The 24,262-nt window shown below is 46.0% G+C and overlaps 1 long non-coding RNA gene across 2 annotated transcripts in view; it reads left to right on the top strand.

Annotated features, from left to right (window-relative positions):
- Positions 1-16,425, top strand: part of LOC146357051 (uncharacterized) — a 112,687-nt gene extending 96,262 nt beyond the window's left edge. Inside the window, exons 2-3 of one of the 2 annotated variants that reach the window (XR_014786580.1) lie at positions 12,106-12,239; positions 14,875-16,425. This is a non-coding gene — a long non-coding RNA (uncharacterized LOC146357051). The remainder of the gene's footprint in view (positions 1-12,105; positions 12,240-14,874) is intronic. The other variant, XR_014786578.1, reaches the window with a different exon arrangement.
- The last annotated feature ends 7,837 nt before the right edge of the window (positions 16,426-24,262 follow it).

Here is a 24,262-nt window from a genome sequence, read left to right as displayed (position 1 = left end):
ACCTTGAATTTGGCCCAGAAAACAACTGGTAACCAGTGCAAGTCCTTCAGCGCTGGAGTGATGTGATCACGCCAGCGGCTGCCTTTAATCAGGCAATCCACCACGTTCTGCACCAGCTGCAGCTTCCGAACCGTCTTCAAGGGTAACCCCACATTAGGGATGGCGGAGAATTTCTCCCTGAAACTTCGGGGGGGCAAGCGCCAATGTGTTTGGCCCCCCGAACAAGTTTTGGGGAGAAATCCTCCGAACCCCCCCGCACCCCGCACCCCCCCGGGGATGGGACTTACCTTCGCCGAATGTCCCTCCCGGCGGCGGGTCCGGCCGGTGGTTCGGCGGGTGTTCGAGTGGGGCGGGAGCAGCAGCCGGTCTTTCGACCGGCTGCCGCCGCCGCCATTCCAATAAAAGTAAAAAAAAAACGCCCCCGTGATAGGCTACATGACGATTAACGTAGCCTATCACGGCTAGATTTGCAAAGTCAGCCGTGATAGGCTACGTCAATCGTCACGTAGCCTATCACGGGTGACTTAAAAAAAAAAAAAAAAGCGCGTACGGATAATGGCGGCCCCCATAGGGAGCCGCCATTCGCGTTCCTTATTTGGTCACTGTAGTCTACGTAAAGATTTACATAGACTACGGCGAAAATAAGGGCAACGCTATTGCCTTGCCAGGCTGCTGCGGCCACAAATGGCGGCCGTTGTAGTGGCCACCATTTGCGACCTTGCATTAAGCTGTGATAGGCTATGTAAGTAATGGCCGCTACGCCATTTGCATGGCTGCCCTTTGCCATGATAGGCTATGTAAATACTTACGTAGCCTATCACGGCAAAGAGCAGGGGTGCAAATGGCATAGCGGCTGCCATTTGAGCCCCTGCTCTTTGCCATGATAGGCTACGTAAGTATTTATGTAGCCTATCATGGCAAAAGGCAGCCACGCAAATGGCAGCTGCTATGATGGCCGCCATTTGTAGCTGCAGTAGCCTGGCAGCCGCCACCACTGCATTCGCCACCGCATCCACTGCCAGGTAGGTCTGTCCGGGGGGGGGAGTTTGGGGGGTGGCGGGGGGGAAGGCTGTTCTGCCACAGATTCCAGGACTGGAGTCCGTGGCGGATTTCTCCAACATCCCTAGCCTTCAACTGCATCGCCACCACCCACTCAATGATTTTGCCCCAAAATGGCAGATTCGAGACTGTGTGAAAGTTGTTCAAAACTTGGGGATCCAAGGTGGGCTTCTTTAAGAGCAGTCTTATCACTGCCTCCTTGAGGGCTGATGGCATCACTCCCTCCTCAAAGGAGGCATTCACCACCGCCCTGATCCCCTCACCCAATCTAGGGGTGTACGGATTCCCCACCGTCTGTTCCGGTGGGGAATCTGTGGGGGGGGAGGTGATCCGTTCCTCCCCCCTGGAATCCTCCAGAGCGATTCCGCTCTGCTTGGATTCTGGGGGGAGGGATTGGCTTGGGGGCGCTTACCTTCCCTCCTGCCAGCCAGACCTGTTCGCCTCCTCCCTGTCCCTCCCGATTGCCTTAAAAAAAAATGTCTTTAAAAAAAAAAAAGGCGATTGGGGAGGATGTGCCCATAGACTTATAAGCAAAATAGAGCGGAGAATCTTGCGTATAAGCCTATGGACACATTGACTTATATGCAAGATTCATGACTCTATTTGCATATATGTCTATGGGCACATCCCCCCACCCCTGATCGCCATTTGTTTTTGTTTTTTTAAAAGACAGGTTTTTTTAAAGGCAATAGGCAGTGACAGGGAGGAGGCGAACGGCTCTGGCTGGCAAGAAGCAGCCGAGTGCCGTTCCACCTCCAGTCCTCCTGGAGTGGAGGTAAGTGGTCCCGATCCCCTGCGGATTCCTGAGGCTGGATTCCAAAGAATCTGGCCTCATTTGAATCCGCAGTGGATTTCTCTGACATCCCTAACCCAATCTCTCTCTGCAGCTCATAATGAGCCAAGATGGGCAAGGATCAAGTAAGCAGGTGGTTGGCTTTACAGATGAAAGCACCTTGTCCACTTCCCATCCTGCCATCGCCGCTCAGCAAAGAGCAGGGACTACGGCACTTTCCTGACTCAGCATGAGCTGACTCTGAGTCGTGCAACAGCAGGAAGTCACAAACTGGTGTCCAGGGGGCCAAACTGGTGGGAACATGCCGAGCCCGACCTCCCAAATGGACGCTTGCCACATCCCTACTTTGGACTGATTTAAATATTTAGGTGATTTGGTCACATTTCTAAATAGTCAGGTATGAGTGGGCACCTTGGGTGGGGAATAGGGTTGGTGAGCATTTGGAGACACTGTTTCTGGTGACTGGCAATGCCTGAGGCTTCCAGCTCAGGGTTTCGCAGCCACTGTTCAAATATAAGGATTACCTTTGAGGCCAACTCTCCTCACCAGCTCAGAGTTTTGTGGCTCCAGGGGGCGGGTGTGTGTGTGTGACAGGGGAAGACCTCCTGTCCCAAGAATTGGGCAGTCCTGTAGAGTGGCAATCAAGTACACCACACTACAGGCATAGAAGGTCTCACTGATATAATGCCAGGTAGTCGCTGGCTTTGAGAAGTTGCCTGCTTAGGTTTCCCTTCACAGATCTGATCAATTTTAATAAATGTGGACCATGCTTTATACCAACTACTTGTGTCTCATCTCTTTATCCCCACCCCCTTCACGTACAAGTGGTTCATGGTGTTGAGAACTCCCTGAAAGAGTAAAAGAACAAAAAACTAAACTATCACATATATGGTGGGAAAGGGTATTTCCCCTCCTCCCCTCCTCCTCCTCCTCCTCCTCCTCTTCCTCCTCCTCCTCCTCTTCTTCTTAAGGTAACAGTGCCAGTTCAAACGATGGCTTGGCTGCAACAACCATTTTATGGGGATAATGTCCCTGGGAATGACACCCAGTTGCTACAATGGGGGCAGCCATCTTTCCCCTCCTAAGGATACCCCTTCAGAAGATGCTACATCATCATATAACATTGTTTCCAGGGGCCAAGAATGGGGCCGGAACATCTAAGTTGCCAGTTGAAGAGCTGGAAAAAGTGCAGGGGAGGGCAACTAAAATGATCAAGGGGCTGGAGCATCTCCCCTATGAGAGAAGGTTACAACAGCTGGGATTGTTTACCTTGGAAACAAGGAGGGTAAGGGGAGACATGATAGAGGTCTGCAAAATTATGCATGCTGTGGGGAATGTGGATAGGGAGACAGTTTCCTCCCCCACTCAAAATACTAGAACCCAGGGTCATCCTATGAAGCTGATTGGTGGGAGATTCAGGACAGAGAAAAGAAAAAACTAGGGATGTCAGAATTCTGCCATGGACTCCAGTGAGGCTGGATTCTTTAGAATCCAGCCCACCGGAATCCATGGTGGAATGGCCTCCCCCACCCCGCCACCCCGCCACCCCACCACCCCGCAGAATCCCCCTGGGACGGAACATACCTGGCGGCGGCTCCTGCGGCTCCTCTGGCGGCTGGTTCCCTGGCCGCTGCCAGGCTGCTGTGGCTGCAAATGGTGGCCGTTGTGGCGGCCGCCATTTGCGTCCTTGCAGTAAGCTGTGGTAGGCTACGTAAACACATAGCCTATCACGGCAAAGAGCAGGGGTGCAAATGGCGGCCGCTATGCCATTTGTGCCCCTGCTCTTTGCTGTAATAGGCTACAGAAGGATTTACATAGCCTATCACGGCAAAAGGCAGCCATGCAAATGGCGTAGCGGCCGCCATTTGCGTGGCTGCCTTTTGCCGTGATAGGCTACGTAAATACTTATGTAGCCTATCACGGCTTACTGGAAAGATGCAAATGGCGGCCGCTATGACAGCCGCCATTTGCTGCTGCAGCAGCCCGGCAGCGGCCGGAACTCTGGCTGTGGCTGGCCCTGGCCAGCGGCTCCACAGAGCTGCAGTGGAGCACAGCCGGCCGGGGAGGATTCCGGGGGGAGGGACGGAGCACCTCCCCCCCACCGCGGATTGACCGGCAGGGAGCCAGGTAGGGATTTCGTACATTCCTAGGAAGAACTTCTTCACACAGCGCATAGTTAAACTATGAAATTCGCTACCACAGGAAGCAGTGATGGCCACCAATTTGGATGGCTTTAAAAGGGGGTTGGACGAATTCCTGGAGGAAAAGGCTATCAATGGCTACTAGTCTTGAGTGCTACCACCAGTACCAGAGGCAGCATATGTACATCAGTTCCTGGGGAACAAGGGTGGGAAGGTGATGTTGCCATATGTGCCTGCCCGGACCTTAAGATCATCATCAGCAGCCCTCCTCCGTGAGTCCCTGCCAAAGGAAGTGAGGCGGGTGGCTACTAGGAGGAGGGCTTTTTCTGCTGTGGCACTCCGGCTCTGGAATGAGCTCCCTAGTGAGGTTCGCGTGGCGCCTACATTGTACTCCTTTCGGCGCCAGGTGAAGACCTTTTTATTTTCCCAGGCATTTTAGCTTTTTAAATTTTTATCTTTGCTGTTTTAAATCTGTATTTTAAACTCCTGTACTGCTGCTAGGTTTTATTGTGGTTGTATTGTTATATTGTGGTTTTAATGTTCTATATATTTTAAATTGTCTTATTGTGTGTTGTTTGGTTTTAGTTTTTGTGAACCGCCCAGAGAGCTTCGGCTATTGGGCGGTATAGAAATGAAATGAATGAATGAATAAATAAATAAATAAATAAATAAATATTGTTGTGCTCATGTCCTGTTTGTGGTTTCCTGGTTGGCCACTGCGTGAACAGAATGTTGGACTAGATGGACCCTTGGTCTGATCCAGCAGGGCTCTTCTTATGTTCTTATGTTCTTAAGTGGGAGCAAGGCTTTTTGTGTTGTTGTTTGAAAAAGAAAAAGGGGGAAAAGAACATGTACCTCAGCCACCTCATACATAAGCCTAAGATAAAACATTGTTTTATGTGTGGAAATTTGCCCACTCGGCCACTCCCTGAAGATTAATGCAGTCTTCAGGGGATCTTTTCACCCTGCCCCAACTCCCCCAAACCAACAAAATGTAGATAGGCTGAAACTTTAGGGATGTACGAAAGGGACTTACCTTGTCCTGCAGCTTTTTTCGTGGTGGGGGGGAGGCGCTTCACTTCTCCCCCCGAAGTTCATGCAAGGGGGGGGGAGGCTTCCCGCCTTGCCCGGCCGAAATTCAGGCTGGGCGGGAGGTGCCCCATCCCTTGCCAGTGAAAGTCAGGCCGGGTAGAAGCGCCCCGTCTACCCGGCCGTGAAAAAAAAAACAAAAAACACCCCCGTGATAGGCTACGTAACGATTAACGTAGCCTATCACGGCTAGATGTGCAAAGTCAGCCGTGATAGGCTACGTTAATCGTCACGTAGCCTATCACGGGTGACTTTGAAAAAAAAAAACGCGTACGCAAATGGCGGCCCCCATAGGGAGCCGCCATTTGCGTTCCTTATTTGGTCCCTGTAGTCTACGTAAAGATTTACGTAGACTACGGCGAAAATAAGGGCAACGGCTAGTTCTAATTGTGCTAGTTTTCCACTTTTGAGGAGATTTCCCCATAGTAGGCAATTAAAAAATATGATTCCCCCACCTGAAATCTGAAATAGTACAGTCCGTTCTAGCACCTCAGAACTCCACTGCTTCACTGACACCTCATTCTGGCCTACATCCATGACAGAAATGGAACCACATGTGCACTAGATTCACAAACATGTATTTGAAGTTTGGAATAGTTTCCTCCTTGCCCCTTAGAAATGAATAGTTGTCATTGCCAGATCTTTTGCATTTGTATGAGTACAGGTTCAGGCACTCACAAACAAAATAGCTCATGACAACTTGCATTTGGGGGAGGGGGGAAGAAACACAAATTGCATTTGTTTAAGCTGAATGAAATATTTCCTTACCTCTTAGATTTCTAATAAGAATGACATGTCACTTCCAATCTGTGACAAAAAGCTAAGTTAATCTGGTGCAAATTTTCAAAGGGCTGGAGAGGACACATCTTGGAAAATCATAACGCAGTTGTCAAATGTATTCAAATGTCAACGGTAGGCTTCAGGTCATGTTATTGGGGTTTGGGTAGGCAGCCTTTCGAAGTGGCTGCAAAAGCATAAACTACATGTAAGAATGGTGGATTGTTACGGCGATTTGGTTAAGCTAAATATTCAAATGGCATAATAATTTGCTCTTCAAACAGGCAGCAGACTGTGTAAACAGTAGCAGCCCACCTATCATACAATATTGAAAAGAGTGATAGTCATATTCATTTGAGGAGTTGTTGGTAAGACGATCACAGAAGAACAGCTGGGGCGGGTGAATCAGATTGGAGCTGTGTGCTTTGGGAGGGAGGGTTTCATCCTTCCCTGCATACTGTTCCTTATCCAAATTGGGGGGGATGACTCCCCAATGCTGCTATTTGCCCTGAGGGGAAAAACTTATAGATATCATAAGAATACCTGTAAGTTTTCTTCTGTAAGGTAACCAGTAGCTGGGGTGGGGAATAATGGTTTACAGATAGGAGTTAAACCACCCCTCCCTCCAATGCCATGGTCTCAGTCTGATTGCCCTCTCCAACACATAGAGCTCACAGACAGTGCCAGCTCCAGATTGTGGAGGACCCTTGGGAAAAAAACACCCTCAATGGGCCCTTCCCTCAATGCATCTACCTCTTCACCACCATTGTATCCGGCTTCTGCTGCTCCTTTTCCTCCTCATCATTGCTACCACTTTCTTGCTTGACAGGCAGAGACCCAGTGAGCAAGTAGGCAGTGACATCTACTGCTCCTCCTCCTCCTCACCATCACCGTTGCCTGGGCTACAGCAAGAGGCAGGTGAACAATCAGGTTGCCATGGTGAAGAAGAGGAGCAACTGTGGGAGCTCTTGTCAGTGGGCCCTCGGCAAGTGCCCAACCATGCCTGTCCTCGTTGCTGGCCCTGTAAAGTTGCTTTTACCTTTTGGAAAGAAATTTGCATGCATCTTTGCACACATCTTGTTAGGGTGTTGTTCAGCCCTAACAGTCCCATGTGCTGCAATACTTGGGTTTAAGTCCAAATTGCAGTCCCAGCCAGAGCACTTGCTCTGAAGTAAGGGCCAGTGGTCTTGGCCTCCATTGGTCCTGGCCCCACTGTTGAGTCCGACTTCAGCTTGATGGTGATGCTCCTTGAACCTGTCATGTGCAGGTCAATAACGTGTGGAACTTATAGGTGGTGTATTGGTCATAGTGTAATAAATGTCAATTATTTATATAGTGCTTTAAGGATTCCAGAGTAATTCATATAAGCTATGTTGTTGTTGTTGTTGTTGTTGTTCAGTCGTTCAGTCGTGTCCGACTCTTCGTGACCCCATGGACCATAGCACGCCAGGCCTTCCTGTCCTGCGTTCTCTCCCGGAGCATGCTCAAGTTCATAAGCTATGTTAGGCTGCATTTATTCATCAGGGTTGGTGTCAGCATTGTTGGGCACCTGCTAAGGACCACCCCTGCAGGGGTCCCACTGCTGATCTCCAGAACCTCTTGGCCCTGCTCCTCCTCCTTGCTGTCATTTCCTGTTCACGTGCCCTCTTTGAGAGCAGGGGAGGAGAAGAAGAGCAATGACAGGAACAAAGAAAAGGAAAAGCAGTCTCCGTTTCTTTTGTCCTAACTTCTTTGGGTAGTTGTGCTGTAGACGGGGCCCAGAGGGAGAGGAGAAGCAAATGCAAAGTGGTGACAATGATGATGAGGAGGGAGCACACAAACCAAGGGTAGCTCACTTTGGTTATATTTCCCAAGGGCTCCCCAAAACCTGGAGTTGGTACTGCTATCCATGCATCAGATTGAAGCATTAATGACACTGCAATGTAGGTAGAAGAATTGACTCTATGACTTCAGATGGTGCATGAAGGATTGAAGGATCACATTTTCAAATGCCCCCTGTGAAGGCTTGAGGCCTACAGAGGCAAAGTGGGGGGGGGGGAGATCAAGCTTAGAGACCTGGAATTTTCTGTTGGAAGAGGGTAACCCTGAGAGGAGTAGTTTCATTTATCCAGGTAAGCGTCAGTTTCATTCCTCCACTTACGTTTCATTTCTTCAGGCTTGAAGCAGTACTTTTGCTTTTGAGGGAGGGGGGTATATAAAGAGAGTGAGAGAGCCAGTAAGAGCAGAGACAGCCAGAGAGCAGAGTCTGAAGAGTGAGCAGGAAGAAGCAGCCTAGAAAAGTCTAAGGGTAAAGGAACTTGTGTTTTGCAACTTTTATTTGCTTTTAATGCCTTTTGTATCACTCAGCTCTATTGTGTAAATACCTTTAATTGTGATTTGCTAGCTTTAAATTTACCAATAAATTGTTGTAGTTAAACCCCGTGTCTGGTGTGTCTATCACCCCACAGCTTAAACCTCATGTTATTGGGAAAGAGAGGATGAAAAGAAGGAAGGTGGGACTCTTAAGGAGGCAAGAGATCCTTAAGGAGTTGCTCAGGGGGTCCTGGTCATAAGTGGAACCTTGACACCCCCATATATTCCCTGAAAGCGTAAATCTGGAACAAGGGGGGGAGGGTTGTTGGGCTAGAACCATTCTCCTTGGAATACCATTTTTCTCCATGTCTTTTGGAAGGGGGAAAATCCCCATCTGATGCTGACCCATCACAAGAATCTACTGCCTCCTTTTGCTGCATATGTAGATCCAGCTTCACAACAGCCTTGTAAGGAAGGTCAGTATGTAATGTAGCTAGCCCCATTGCACATTAATTTTGATGTTAGCTCCATCTTTACCCGAGCAGTGAGAGAAAATATTTTATTCTTTCTGTAGCTGCCGATGAAGCAAAGGCAAGACTATTAGTTGATAATAATGCATTCTGGCAGGGGTAGGTATATCATGGATGAAAAGGAAACGTTAAAAGACTGCCACATGTAAGCTATTAATGTAATTGTATTTTTAAAGCTGTCTCTTAGATTAGCTCCTTGAACCACGATTTAAGCTTGTATGGAGGTAGCAGTATCCAATAATTTATTTTAAGGCCTCAACCTTTTGTTTAAGTCAACAGAACATAAAGCATCCCAAGTTTGCTTTCTTATTGTCGAAATCACATAATATATGAGGCACGCTTGGTTGTGAAGGAGCTTGTTATTAAAATATAATATCGTGTTCATCTATGATTATTATTTTAATTCAGTGCTCGGTTGACTTATACACAACTGCCTGAACCTTTTCGGTAACCACTTTCCACTCGCCCACATTACATTTAATTTACACCAAGATGATAAAAAATTTGATTTATTTTACAACAGATCAGTAATTGTGCTCTACAAATAAGTCCGTAATGATAATCAACAGCATTTTCAACATAATTTAATTTGTCTTCTCCCGAGAGGTAGTTAAATGCAGTAATAATAACACTACTGTTATGGACTCTGCAGCAGTTAATCATGGCCTGAATATGCAGACAGTCCCAATATTGTATTGACAGAAATTAAATTAACCATCAGCTTGGGCAATCAGTGGCTGTACAGCTATTAAAAGTAATAAAGGCAACAAACCCAAACCATAGCCAATTATGTTTTGACATGTAAATGTAAAAAGACAGATGCTTTAAATTTGAAATTTTTATTTCATTGAAAGACAGCTTCAACCCCACAGATATAGCTACTGCCCAGGTAACACTGGTTTCAGGATTAGGTTCAGTGTCCCAACTCAATTGTTTTTATGGCCATGGGAGCTTTGATATATACAGGCAGCAGCACACTCACCCCACCGCCACCCACACACACCCCATAGGGGCTGGCCTGCAGGTTTTATGGGAGACAACATCTGCATACACATTCCTTTACCCTAACCAGTATGCTTCTTTCCTTAAAATCCATATGGTAACCATAGGAGAGACATCTTCAGAGGCTTTAGACTGGGACAAAGGAGTCAGTATTGGGATGAAGATGAAGAATCTGCATTCAGAGCAAATTCTAGCAGATTTAATAGCTGTCTAAAGATCTATGAAATTTGGTGGTTGGAAGATGTTGTTGTTGTTGTTGTTGTTGTTATTTCTATACCACCCAATAGTTAAAGCTCTCTGGGCGCTTCACAAGTGGAGAACTTGGAGAGTTCAGTGCTTTGCTTACTATAGTGAGCCTTTTGCAACTGTTGTCAGTGGAGTAAGCTTCCACCGTTTGCTTCTCACCATGATTTGCTTCTCTTAATTGAAGTTAGGAGATCTCCAGCCTTGCATTGGAAACTGGCTGAAAGAGAAGTAGTATATATCTGCAGAAGAACAATCATAACTCATGTTCAGGATTCCAGTTATTTGAGTTCCTGTGGCAAGGCACAAGCGCATACTGCTAGTCAACAAAGTAATTACTGATTGGTTTGAAGAAGCTGCCCTCTGGCTATAAAGAAGTTTTCCTAAGGGTCTAGTTTCCTGAACAGGACATTTTTCTAGACAGATGAAGGGATCCTTTCCTTTGGTCTGGCCACCCTCTTGTTTCTTCCAGCCCTGTGTTTCTAAAGGACCACCTGTCTTGTTATGGATCTTACCAGTTACTAAGAACTGCAAGAGAGGACAGCATTATCTGCAAAGGCCTGTTTGTCAGGCATGGGTGTAAGATATAATAAGGGCTTTCTCCTGTGTCACTCCCAAACTGTGGAATGCACTCCTTCAAGAATTACAATTGTCCCTTGCTCTCTTGGCTTTTAGAAAGGGTGTGAAGACACATCTTTTTTAATGTAACCTTTTAAGTTGTGTAGTTGTTTTAACGTTTTACAGTGTTATAATGTTCTTTTAATTGTGTTAAGGTTTTATTACTCTAAATTGTTCTCCACCTTGGAGGCTTTTTAGCAAATAAGGCAATATATAAATGTTAATAAATACATAAATAAGTCATCTATTCAGTTTCATATAAGTATGTCTTTGGGATTTACGGTATGCATTTCATTATGGCATGGAACTACACCTTTTTAAAAAATGGGGTTGCCACCAAAAATGGCAGCCCCAGCTTGGTTCCCCTCTCCCTATCCATAATGTCAAGTTCAACTTATCCCATGTTCTGATATTGTTATGATGGGTATTTCCCCACTCCAGCTCCATGTGATTGATGAATTCTGGCAGATGTGGGGAATCTCACATCATAAAGATGTCAGAATATAAGGTAAGTTGAACTCAACATTATAGCAGAGGGGCGGGGGGAGTGAACTCTAGGGCAGGGCTGCTGTTGAACTAGATGTTACTGCGGGAGAGGAGCGAACTCAGTATGGGCTGCTGTTGAACTAGACATTATGGAGGGAGAGAGGAGGGAACTCTAGGTAAGGACTGATGTTGAACTAGACATGGAGAGAGAAGAGGGAACTCAAGATAAGATGCTGTTGAACTAGACATGATGGAGGGAGAGGAGGAAACTCTAGGTAAGGACTGCTGTTGAGCTAGATGCTATGGAGGAAGAGGAGGGAACTCAAGATGGGATGCTATTTTCAGTAGCAGCCCTGTGCTTACTACAACATGTCACTTCCCTTAAAGCACAAGGAGAAATACTCATGTAGACAGAAACATGTCCATAGCTCAGTAGCAGAGCACATGGCTTCTATACAGAAGCTTGCAGGTTCATTCCCTGGCTTCCTCAGTTAACAAGGTCAAGGAGCAGGTGATGTGAAAGACCTCTTCCTGAGGCCCCGAAGAGCTGCTGTGCGTACATACATGGACCAATAACCTGATCTAGTACTATAAGGCAAATTCCTTTGCCCCTCCCTCATGAAGGGATAGGCTATTCTTTATGAGGAACAACAAAAGTCCCCATAAAGAGATGCTCAGGAAATTTATTCGAGCGCATGTTCCGAGTCAACTTCTGTACCTACCCCCAACTTCCTTTTCTTGTAGAACAATGGCTTTGTAAATATGTAATACATATTCCATGACAGCTGATCTGTGTTGTGACATTTCAAGTAAGAGGAGAGACAGAAGATCTCACGGCTACTTCTTTGGGGAAATGTATCTCTTCTTGGTGCATGTAAGGATGTATGTCATAACAAGGCATCAACCATCATGCAATTCAATTCAGAATGGTGTTTTTCTTTTTTGTTTTATCAAGCACACAGGTATAAATAGTGCTGATTGCTAACAAGGTGGGGAAAAGAAGTACCCAGGCATCCCAAAGGATAAAGATATGGCTCTGATACTGAATATGACTTTTTGTGCATTCTCCGTCCAGCTCTTCGGCTCCAGTTCGGGTCTTTTTCTGAAAGTTTCTAGAGTCAATCACCGTGTTAAAACTCCTGTCCATAATGATGTGATATCGTCCAATGCAGGGGAATGAAACACAGGCATGGTGGATGGAGGTAAGTGGTAAGTGGCAACTTCATTAACTTTAAATCAAGTAGTTGGGGTATCTGCTGCTTTTAAAATACCAGGCATGAGCTGAGTGTACTGCAGGACAATTCCTACAATTGAGAAATGATGAATAGCTACCCTTAAGTAGTGGTAGGCAAACTTTTCTCATCTCAGCTTGTAAATGCCTCATTCTTTCAAAGCTTCTCTTGGAGAAAACCCTGGTTATTTCCAACAGTTTGTTTTGACTCATGTTGCTCGGAAAATGCACACTGGTAGCCCCTTATTTCAATGCCTATTGGAAGTTGTGGTTTGGTTTCTATTATTATTAATTTCATTTATACCCTACCTTCTCTCACCCTTTCAAGATGGTGTACATGCCCCCTCCCCCATTTTATCCCCACAACAATCATGTGAAGTAGGTTAGGCAGAGAGAGAGAGAGAGAGAGAAAGAGAGAGAGAGCAACTGACCTATGGTCAACTTCCTGACTGAGAGCGGATTGGACCTGTGTTTCCACAGTCCTTCTCAGACACCCTAACTACACCATGCACCAGTTGGGCATAAGGTATGCCATTGACTTGGTGGAAAGGTAGGGCACACAAAAAATAAATAAATGCATAATCAATAAAGAGGGAAAGAGAAGGGAGAAAGAGAAGACAAGGAAATCAGACGTTTATGATGGCTGTGTTCTTCATATTTCTCTCCCAGCTAAAACATAGTTTGCTTCACTTTTGTAAAAGTTTTAGTGGTTTGGCTGTTTCCCCTCAATGGTTTCAATGGCTTCTGTTTCTGTGGTCTGGGTGGGGTCAGGGGCAGTTTGTTAGTCTTCTGCTACAATTCCCCTCTGTCTAAGTGCTCTCGGGGATAGTCCTTTTGTGATTTGTTTTGCTTCTTGATACTCTGCTCCTCCTTCAGCTGGCATCTGACCTGTAATGGTGGATTGCCATGACATTGTCCACTTTGTTTGGCAGGGCTGACCTTGTCTGCTTCTCTGCTCATATTCCGTTCTCCCCCGATGCCACAAAGATCCCCTTTTTGATAGGCAGGCTGGCATCCAACCAGATTGGTTAATGCAAAAAGTTGTTTTACATTCTCTTCTGTGAGTAGGGCTTACAGAGTAGTCTTTGCAGTAATGGAATACATATGACTAAAAGGAAGAAACTGGAGTACAGCAATTAAGGATGGCCAAACTCCCCTTAATTTAATTCAAAAAATGGGCTTGGCAAACCAAGCCATTTTCCAAAATAGTGAGAAAATAGCTCATTTCCACCACCTCTAGCCCAATTCTGAATTCAGACTCGGTCAGGCTCCTGTCAATATCAACAGGAGAGCAACATGATCCATGCACCTCCACCCACCCTCCTTGCGGTGCCCAACTGTCCTTCAGTCCCCGAAACCATTATCCATTCCCTCCTCCTAATCTGTCAAACTTCCCTGGCAGTGGTGGTGGGACAGCAGCCACAACAATGGTGGGGACGTCTCACTAGAGTGCTTCTGAGATGCCTAGAATGCTGCCATGGCAGTGTCCCATGTACCAGGGAGCCCAGGAAAACCATTTTCTAGGGCTTCTGCATCCATAGTATGGATGTCAGGCACAATGGAGAAACTACGTGTCCCTTTGGTCCTTGCACCTGGGATACTGTTGAGCATGCTTAGCAGCTTCCTATGAGCAAGGAGCATTGGGACATGCAGTTTCTAGTAGCCTGATATCTGTAGTGTGAACTCAGGCTAGGGATGTACGGATTTCCCACCATCCGTTCTGGTAGGGAATCTGCCCGGGGGGGGGGGGCAGGAGGTGATCTGTTCCTCTCGCCTCCCCCCGGAATCCTCCAGAGTGGCTCCACTCAGCGAGGATTCTGTGGAGCCGCCTGGCTTGAGGGTCGCTTACCTTGATGGCCGGAGCCATTCTCCTCTGCGCCGATTGCCTTTTTTTTTTTTAAAAAAAAGGCCATCGGCATGGAGGAGAATGGCTCTGGTGGAACAAGCAGCCGAGTGCCATCCCGTGTGGAATCCTCCTGGAGCAGAGGTAAGTGGGGCCAATCTGCTGTGGATTCCGGAGGCCGGATTTCAAAGAATCCGGCCTCATTTGAATCCGTAGCGGATTTCTCTAAGATCCCTAACTCAGGAGCTCTGGAGAATTCTGAGTCCAGGCTCTATGGTACCAGGCTCACTGGTACACTGCCATGGCAGCCTTCTAGGCACACCTTCTAGGCACCTTCTAGGCACCCCTAGGTCAAATTAAGATCTGAGCTAAGAAAAAGATTTAAAGAAAATGGTGTTTGCTTTGTAATGCCATCAAGCAGGACACATTAGTTTTTCTAGACAGGTAATAATGATGAACTCCAGTGCCATCTATAATACAAACAATTGTCCACCCTTCTTTGAAGGAGAAGACAGAAGGTGTCGGTCCCCCAGAAAGATGAGCGCTCAGGTCTCATCCTTCTGCAGGAGAAAGCAGAAACTGGGGACAGGGACAGGGAGGTCTCGTTTTAGATAATTCTCCCTGCTTCCACAGCATCCTTTAGCATATGCATGGAAGTACCAGAAATTGAGAAGGGAAAGCTACATATAGAGGGAAACCTGTTTCCAGTTGTAGATCAACTGTGCTGGCCTGAAATGATATCTTATTATTCTTCCTTTTTTTTTGCACAGCCAACATTGAATGCATTCACACTACTCTCAGTTCAGTATGGCAACATCTTCATGGCTGACTTAGAACAATGCTTTCTCACAGCTCCTATCCCCCCAAACCTCTTCTCTGCCTGAGATACATTGATGGCATCTTTATCATCTGGATTTACGGACTCGTGATGCTTGACTCGATTCACTACAGATCAAGTGGATGCCAGCAGGGGGTGGGGGTGGGAACAGAACAAAATCCACCAGGACCGAACTGGAAAAATCCATTGTGTTTTCACCCTGCAAATGGAATTCTCATTCATCTCTACTTATAGCTCCCAGTTAAAATCATTCAGACATATAATTAATGATCTTGGGAGGTTGGACTCAATGGTCTTATAGTCCCCTTCCAACCCTACTGTTCTACGATTCTATGATCTTCTACAGTCTATTCTGGACAATGAGACTCCAGTCTGACTCTGACAGGCCTTGGGTGGTAGGCCTGTACTTACTTACAGGCATCCCCTCAGCCTAAAACAGCTAGTCATGAGTGACAACAGGCCACATAAAAAAGATATGAACATAGGGATCAACCCTGCAATAGATCCAGATGCCAACTCTGTCCCCTGTCATGTCTACTCTAGGAAAACTATTACAGGACCTAATACTAGGCCTATTCAATCTTCCTCCTCCTCCTCCAGTGTAAGCTCGACATGCAAGGAGGGACAGCAGGCCTTAGCATGCTAGCTCCATCCCCTTCTTTGCTGTTCTATCACCCTCTACATGTGGAGGGCAACTATCTGAAGAAGGGCACCTCCTCTGTCCATGGAAGCTCTCTCTGAGATTTGATAATCCAGATTTTCCAGGGTTCTAAACTCTCAGAGAGTGCATCCACAGACCGAGGAGGCCTCCTTTGCAGACACCCACCCTCCGTTTGTAGAAAGTGATGAGAACGGCGAGGGAGGGCTGGCAGAGCTAGTACGTTCATACCCCCTCCCACTCTTTGTGTGTAGAGTTTACACAGAGGAGAATATCTGAATACGGCTAATGTAATCCACAAGAACAAGGGTTCATTTGCCTACTCATCTCCCAATGTGATATGTGTCATCACCTGCTAGCAATGCTCTACAGCATTCTAAAGTGGCTGCACCCATCTGACATCAGAAATAGCAATATTCAAAAATGAGTAGGAGAACATTTCAATCCCCCATGATACTTTGCAACTGGCCTTAAACTGGCCAACCTGGAACAAAGGGAGACTGCAGTGTGAAACTGCTGAACTGCAATTCATTAGGAGGCTTGGTTTTATCACCTGTGGCTTCAATTGGGATAAAGGTTTCTTATCACATGTCTTAATTAGCTGACCAGTGCCAGGATGTCTGTATTGTCATCAACAACTGTTTTTGTGAATAGCTACTGTCAATAATGTACTGTGTCTGTACTTTCTGCATTTCATTTCCTTCTGACCTCACAATTTACCCCCAAATTATGTGTAACTCAAGATAACATTCCATGCATCTAATGAAGTGGACTGCAATGCACAAAAGCTTATGCCATAATAAATGTATTAGCCTTTAATGTTTTAGCCACAAGACTCTATGTTGTTTTTTGCTGTAACAGACCAAGATGGCTCCCCCCACCCCGAGAATTCATACCTTTCATGTTCCATGGTTCTGTCCTCCAAAATTCTAAGAAGTTTTGCACTGAGATTTTTTTTTTAATTATTCACTGTTTTGTGGGAGATTGGTTCTCCCCGCACCAAAAAATAAAATAAAAAATGTGGGAGATTGTGTTGAACTGCATGCATACATGCAGAATATTCTGTTCCTATTTACTTTTCAATTAAAGTATATTTTATCAAATTATTAACAGCCAAGATCATTACTGTATGAAAAGCCAGGAGGTTGCTATGGAGTGGTAAGATGTTGCTAAGTGTCTTCGGTGTCAAAAAAGCAGAATTATAACTGTCATGTCAAATAACACCGGGAAAAATTCTTAACATCTTCATTTTTTTAATTAAAAAGAAGAATCTGAATGTTATATCCTGGCAACCCCGCCCCCCCCAACCACACACACATTTTGGCCATATCACAGTTGGGAAAATAGTGCATTTGGCAAACAAAAGTAGCCATTTGTTTCAAGACAGCAAGAACAGTTTTTGTACAAAATCATTGTTTAATCAGAATGCACTAAAGCTGTGGGTTCTGTTTGCTGTAGGGATGGAATCCAGATGATCAGACCTGGGGCTGTTTCTGATTCAACACTAGTGCTAATGTATGCTAGCGTAAATGCCCCCTAGCACAATGCCAATAGCATTTGCTGGCACAACAGCTTCCCCCAGGAAACTCTAGTGTTGCACTAGAGGTCACTCACACTAGTACAGGGGTATGCAACCATATGGGACCATGGGCACATCTGACAATTTGAGAACATGTTGTGGGCACCACCACAAAATGGCAGCCATGGGAGGCATGGCAAAAAGACAAGTAACTACCCCGAAAGACTGAGAACAAGGCAGAGGTGGAGTCCCAACTCCTTCGAACCCACGGTTTTCAGAGGCAACGGAAACTCATTTCACAGCAATTCCAGCTCCAAATAAGAAAGTGTGCTAATATATATATATATATATATATATATATATATATATATATTTAAGTAGGAGGGTTAGGGCACGTTGTTGGGCACCAGGAAAGGTATCCAGTGGTGTTTTGGTCCCTGTAGACACCACTTTGCCTAACCTCGCACCAGGGCAACAGAATTTACATTAGCACTGGTGTCAAATTGTGTTTCTTAAGTAGGAAAAAAGCTGGGATATAAATGTAATAAATATTTAAAAAAAATTGGATACTGGCTCCCTAGTCATAAGAAAATGAGAATTTTTGTTTAAAATGAGCCAAAATGCCACCTGGGGCTCACTCCCAAAGGGGGCAAAGCCGGCAGCAAACTTTCTGGCAGTGTGGGACTCCTTGCGGCTGGCTTCTGCCATTTTTCCTCCCCCAGGATTCATTAGACTGAGAGCAGGAACAATTGTCCTCTCTCTAATTTCCTTCTGCTGAGGGTAAGGCAAGGCTTCCTGTCCTCACTCTAGGTAATTTTGGGAGAGGGAAAAATCGGATGGTCTCCAGCCACCAGAACTACTACTGTCATGACCTTGAAACAGATGATGGCAGCAATAACAAAAAAAGGGTCGAGGCAACCGTTTCCTCTCCCAGATCTCCTATATTTCAGCCTTAAGTTTTTTTAAACAATGTTCAGTTCAGCCTCAATTTTTTGTTGAAAGACTGTTGGGTATCATCAAGCCAGTTCACACTGTACCCCGCAACCCCGGTATGTCCTCCTACCCTCTAGAAGGGTTGGACCTCAACTCCCTCTAGAAGGGTTGGACCTCAACTCCCTCTAGAAGGGTTGGACCACAACTCCCATCAACTCAGTCCACATGTCCATTGAGTAGGCATGCTGGCTGGGCCGGGATGATAGGAGTTGTAGTCCAATATATCCAGCGGGAACCAGGGTGGGGATGGTGGTCCTAAAGGATGCTTGATGAATCTCCTGTTAAGATGAACAGCTGCTCCCTACAAGAGTAGTACATAGGATCTCTCTACCCAGAAATGCATCTTCAGCATTTCCCCTGCTTGTGCCTGACTTTGCCTTCTACTCAGTTTGCAGTATTTCCTTTTCTATCTGTGACATCATCTTAACCTTCATCGTGGAGGAGGAGGAGGGAAAAAGAGATGTGGTGTGTGTGTGTGTGGTGGGGGGAAGTTGGAGAAAAGGAAAAGAAACTTCCTTGGCAACCGAAATACCTTTAAGTATAACATAATTACCATCTCTCTGCCCCTGCTGGGACTATTCAACAAACCCTACAACATACACTTAAATCTTCAACTTCTCAGAGACGTACACGCAGATGGGAAAGATTTGATTAAAATTACAGTGCTTTAGGTTCAACTTCACCTATTAAGAAAAAAAGGATCTAGTGCTGGACTTTTTTTCCCCGAGAAATAACTAGGCCACAGTAATTACAGACAAGGCCCCGCTGAGCACCATGAATAGAATCCCTGGGGTGGTATTTTCCTCTTACCTGTCTATGTAGGGCTGTTGACATCAACATGAATGATAACTGTGCCAGCATTTTTTTTCACATATATATATTTATTATTATTCTTTTTTTTCTTTTCTTTTTTTACGCTTTAGAAAAGGAAAGGGAGAAAGGAGGGAGAAGGGAGGAGAAAGAAAATGCATTACTTATAAGTGTTGTGATTTACATCTTTCTCTGTCAGAGATGTTTTTATGTGCTTGTCCTTACATCTTCATGATTATCTTCCTAAACTATATTTAAAAGTGAATGTGGTCTTTGAAAAATGCCACTTCGGACTGGAGCAAAACCCAAACCAAAATATATTACACTAACATTGGTTGTATGTTTGGAGATGGTTTTTTGGCTGTAATTTCAATGATAGTTTTTTGGTTGCAATTTCAGTGATATATTTTGGTTGCAATTTTGGTTGGAGTTGGGAATATGTACAGTATATTGCACAGGACCACATCTTCCAAATGGCTGTATGCTCTTAGGGCTCCTTCACACTGAGCTTTTATCCTGCAATTGAGATTGCTGCTCCTTCACGGAAGTTTGTGGGCTCTTCACATGACACAGTGATAATTCAAGGTGTCTCCTGCACTAAATGCCCTGTGTTCTGTTTCTAAATAGATTGCAGATAATGAGCTATCAAATTACCCCATTGTGGTCTGCCTCAGTTTCCTCTGTGAAAAGCGTAAAAGCGGCAAGAAGAGGAGCGAGAGATCAATGAAAGATAATGGAAGACTCAGATACAGGGAGAAGGAGGGGGAAAGGGGAGAGGGGAAAGGAAGCAGGTGAAAAAGGGAGTCGTGATCCTGCATTTAAAATGGAAGCAGAAAGCCCCCTTTTAAATGCAGGATTTTAGGCTGGTGTAGACATGCCCTTAGTGTTCCCTACTTTCTATTGTTGGCACATCTCTCTGGTAAGTCTGTCTGTCTGTCTATCTATCTATCTATCTATCTATCTATCTATCTATCTATCTATCATTTATTGTATTTATATCCCACCTTTTTTCCTCCAAGTAACCCAAAGTGGCGTGCATAAATAATCCTTCTCCTCTCCATTTATCCTCACATCAACAGCCCTGTGAGGTAGGTTGGGCTGAGAGTGTGTGACTGGCCCAAGGTCACCCAGTGCGCTTCACGGCCAAGTGAGTGGGGACTAGAACCTGGGTCTCCCAAGTTCCAGTCCAGCACTCAAACCACTATACCACACTGGTAAGTCCCTGTTCCTGAATTGTTCCTATATTTTTCCTTCTGTGTAGAATTTGGGGATGGGGAAGATTTGACTTAAAAAACAAAACCAAAAAACCCCTTCCTGACTGTTAGAGCAATACAACAATGGAACCAGTTACCTAGGGCTCTCCCACACTGCAGGCATTCAAGACGAGGCTGGGCAGCCCTCTGTCAGGGATGCTCTGACTTGGATTCCCGCATTGAGCAGGGGGTTGGACTTGATCGCCTTTTAGGCCCCTTCCAACGCTACTATTCTATGATTCTATGATTCAATGAAATACAAATCTTAATTTGCACATATATGCACTCAAGTGTACTAGCTTCCCTTCCACCTTGACACATAACTGTGTATCCAAGTAATCAGTGTAGCTGTACATCTGTAAGCTAGCAGCACCAATTCTGTAATACATAAACCAAGGCCAGATCTACACTTTGCATCATATCGATATGATCACATCATGGTGGTTCGATATCCCTCTTGTGCATTTGTACCTCGTAGTGCACACAATGACATCTGTTGCGGTATTTCGGATAATACGGAATAAAAAGTGGGAAGTAATGCTAGTAGCAAAGCAGTATATGGAATGCATAATGTGCCCTTCAATAACAATAAAAAGCATTGGTGTAGATGTAGCCTTAAAAATCCATTGTATTAAGCACTATTAAGCATTCTTCTTGCAGTGCAGTCCTAGTAGGGCTGGGTACAAAGTGGCAAAGGCAGGAGGAGTGTATGTGTGTGTGTATGTTGGGGTGGGAAGCTTAGTCTCACCTAGGGATGTCATGGATGCCTGACTGGGTCCGGGAGTCTGTTGGGCTCCCCCCTGGCCTGGCCTGTGCCCGCTGAGACCCTGGCCTTGCTTGCCCCCGCAATGCTCCCTGCACTCATCTGGACACATTCGGCAAGCTCCCACCATTTTGCCGACTTGTTTTTTTACGAAAAAAGGGAGCTAAAAAATGTACATCTTTAAATATGCACACATTCCGGCTGGGCAATCTTCATCTATGCATTATTAGGGGCACAATGACTCTAATATTGCATACATGAAGCTGGCCTGGCCTGAATGTGAGCATATTTAAATATGCACATGTTTTGAGCTCCTTTTTTTGCACACGCACCCCAAGTCGGCAAAATGGTGGGCGCTCACTGGACGGGACCGGGGGTGATTGCAGGTGGCTTGCTGAGCTCGTGGGGGTTTGAGTGCGGGTCCAATGGGGGGGGGGCTTGAGGGGAGCAACGCTCCAGCGCCAATGCTGGATGGTGGGGGGATTTGCACATCCCTAGTCTCACCAAGTTTTGTGCTGTCCTGCTTATGGTTCCAATTGGGGGCAGAGCTAATTCATTATGCCAACTCTAGGCTGGCCTAGAAGGAGAGGTCTCCCCAGTGAAAGAAGGGGCTTTGCATCTAGCAGATCCAAGGCTGGCTTTATTCCACACCTCCCCCCCCCGGAACACCCTTTTAAAAATGTATTTATTATTACATTTGTATCCCACCTTTTTTTCCTTTTGCAAGGAACCCAAGGCAGGTTATATGGTCCTCTTCCTCGTCTCCATTTTATCCTTACAAGAACCCTGTGAGGTAGGGTAGAGAGTCAGAGACTGGCCCAAAGTCACCCAGTGAGCTTCCATGGCCGAGTGGGGACTAGACTTGGATCTCCTGAGTCGCAGTCCAACACTGTAACTACTACACCACACTGGTTTTCTTTTGGGGGGGGGTCCCACTGGTAGGAACACCACTGGTGGTGGATTTATAGCCGTAAAGCTTTCCATGGGCATAATTGAGACTTCCAGGGCAGACACCACTCCCCTACCCCCCAACGCCCCACATGGCTGGATGAAGCTTCTCTCTTCTGGCAGACAGGGCCACAGACCTATCTTAACCTCTCTCTCAGATGCACATAGGGATGGGTGGATTCCCTACCTGTTGTTCTGCAGGGGAATCCACCTGCGGGGGAAGGCGATCCGTCCCTCCCCCCAGAATCTGTCCAGGCCAGCTCCACTCTGCGTCAGTCCTGTGGAGCCGCCAGCTGTTCATGCAATAGGCCTCACAAATATTTGCGTAGCCTATCACATCAAAAAACAGGGATGCCAATGGCATAGTGGACGCCATTTGTGGCCAGAAAGCTGGTAGATTAACCTAAATGCAGCTGTAAATGGCTGCATTTAGGCTAATCTACCAGCTCTATGGCCACAAATGGTGCCCACTATGCCATTTGCATCCAGAGACTTACTTACAGTGATACAGGACGGCAATGGCTGCCGGCCATATTGACATTCACCAGTGATGTGGAGCAGGTGGCTGGCTCTGCAGGATAGACGTCGAGAGGGATCTGACCCTGACAGATTCTGTGGGGAGGCAGAGGTGAGTGCTTCTTTCCGCCGCAGACTCCGGGGGGGGGGGATTCTTGAGAATCCGGCCTCATTGGAGTCCGTGGTGGAATTCTCTGCCATCCCTAGATGCACGCCTGAGTAGGTTAGCATTCCCCCCCTTTTTTAAAGGAAGCTATTCTCAGTTTAGAGCTACTCCAGAAGCCAGTTCAGGGGAAGATACCATAGTGCATGGCAAGCAGAGAAAAACCTTGAGTAATGTGTAATAGTAGCCGGGGGTACTCCATCAGTGACGTCTAGTATGAGGACTTTTAGAAATATGAGGGCTTTTAAGTATGAGGGCTTTTAAGTATGTGGGCTTTTTAAACCCATGTATGAGGGCTTTTAAAGTATGAGGGCTTTGAGAAGTAGAGCTGAGCCAAAATTTCTCAGAAGACAGAAGAACATTTCTGAGTTTTCCTTTTCTTACCCACCTAGAAAAAGAGGGCCACTTTGCAGAATTTTCTCAGAAGATTCTGTACCATTCTTTGCGGTGGCTGTCATGGTCCCAGGTGTCATGCCACCACTGGAGTCCTCTTCAGAGGAAGAACCAGAACCTTCCGAGCCAGTTGGCCCCCTAGAAAACCTTGGTACTAGGGATGCTGGAGAAATTAAAGATGGACTAAAATGAGCTTGGATTTCTAAGAATCCAATCTGCGGAATCCACTGCAGAGCACCCCCCTCAGGCCATGCGGAGCCCGTGGACTTTCGGGTTTTCTTTTTACTTTCCCAAAATATTTTGCATATTTATTCATAGGAAAATATGCAAATTTCTGCTGAGGAAAAATTGAATGGAATTGGGACAATACGTTAAATGTTACATGCTAAGTAACATTTATGTAAATTATGTAAATTGTTATGAGACATCTTACATAATTATTTGCGTATTTTTCCTCATGATGGAAAATTTTTCCGCATGATGGAAAACACACACAATTCTCAGCCATCTGTGAGCAGACAACGGAACAAAAGTTGCCTGACAATCCACAAAACACAGTGGAGTGGATTTTATACTGTCTGTACATCCCTACCTCGTACTAGCCAAGACTGTTTGGGTCCCTCAGAGGTGATGTCTTCGAGGCTGCCTCCTGGTCCTGGAGAGGGAGAAGGATCAGCTTTTGAGGCAGAGCCACCACCTAGCCCCCAAGAATGCAAAAGCCTTAAGATCCATGATAGGATAGTGGCCAGGTGAAGGACTACTCACTTACTGAAGAGGACAATTCATGAGTCGGGCTCTCCTCATGAGGAGGACATCTGAGAAGCCTCTAACTGGGCACTGGGTGCTGCTCTAGTAGCTCTAGGTATATCAGCTCTCACCTGTAAGGACAGCTGATAGAAACAATATCAGAACTTCTGCTCTAGACTCTGTATCCTGCTTTCTCCTGGACCTTTCCATGTGCTTGGACTAGGGATGGGCAACCCCCCGCCCCATGCCCACCCCGCAGGCCGCTCACCAGATTCCTGCGGCTTACCTGACCCTGTTTGGTGCACTGGGCAAGCTGCTGGACAGTCTGCGGGCACCCAGTGAGCGGTGTGTAGCTCCTCTTCTTCCCATGAGCCACCATTTTGTGTAAAAATCACAGGTAAATGACTCATGTAAATCACAATTTCCACAAAATGGCAGCTGTAAATAGCCGTAAGTAGTGCCATTTATGCAAAATTATAGGTGTAAGTGGTCTAATCATGACTTACGAAAGTAGTTTACACATGATTTCTATGCAAAATGGCACTTGTGGGTAAGCA

This window comes from Heloderma suspectum, chromosome 1 (assembly GCF_057233095.1).
Source record: "Heloderma suspectum isolate Gila_16-S chromosome 1, 16-S_ref, whole genome shotgun sequence".
NCBI classification, from domain to species: domain Eukaryota; kingdom Metazoa; phylum Chordata; class Lepidosauria; order Squamata; family Helodermatidae; genus Heloderma; species Heloderma suspectum.
Note: the sequence above shows the minus strand (reverse complement) of the source record. Positions and strands in the feature narration are given on the sequence as shown.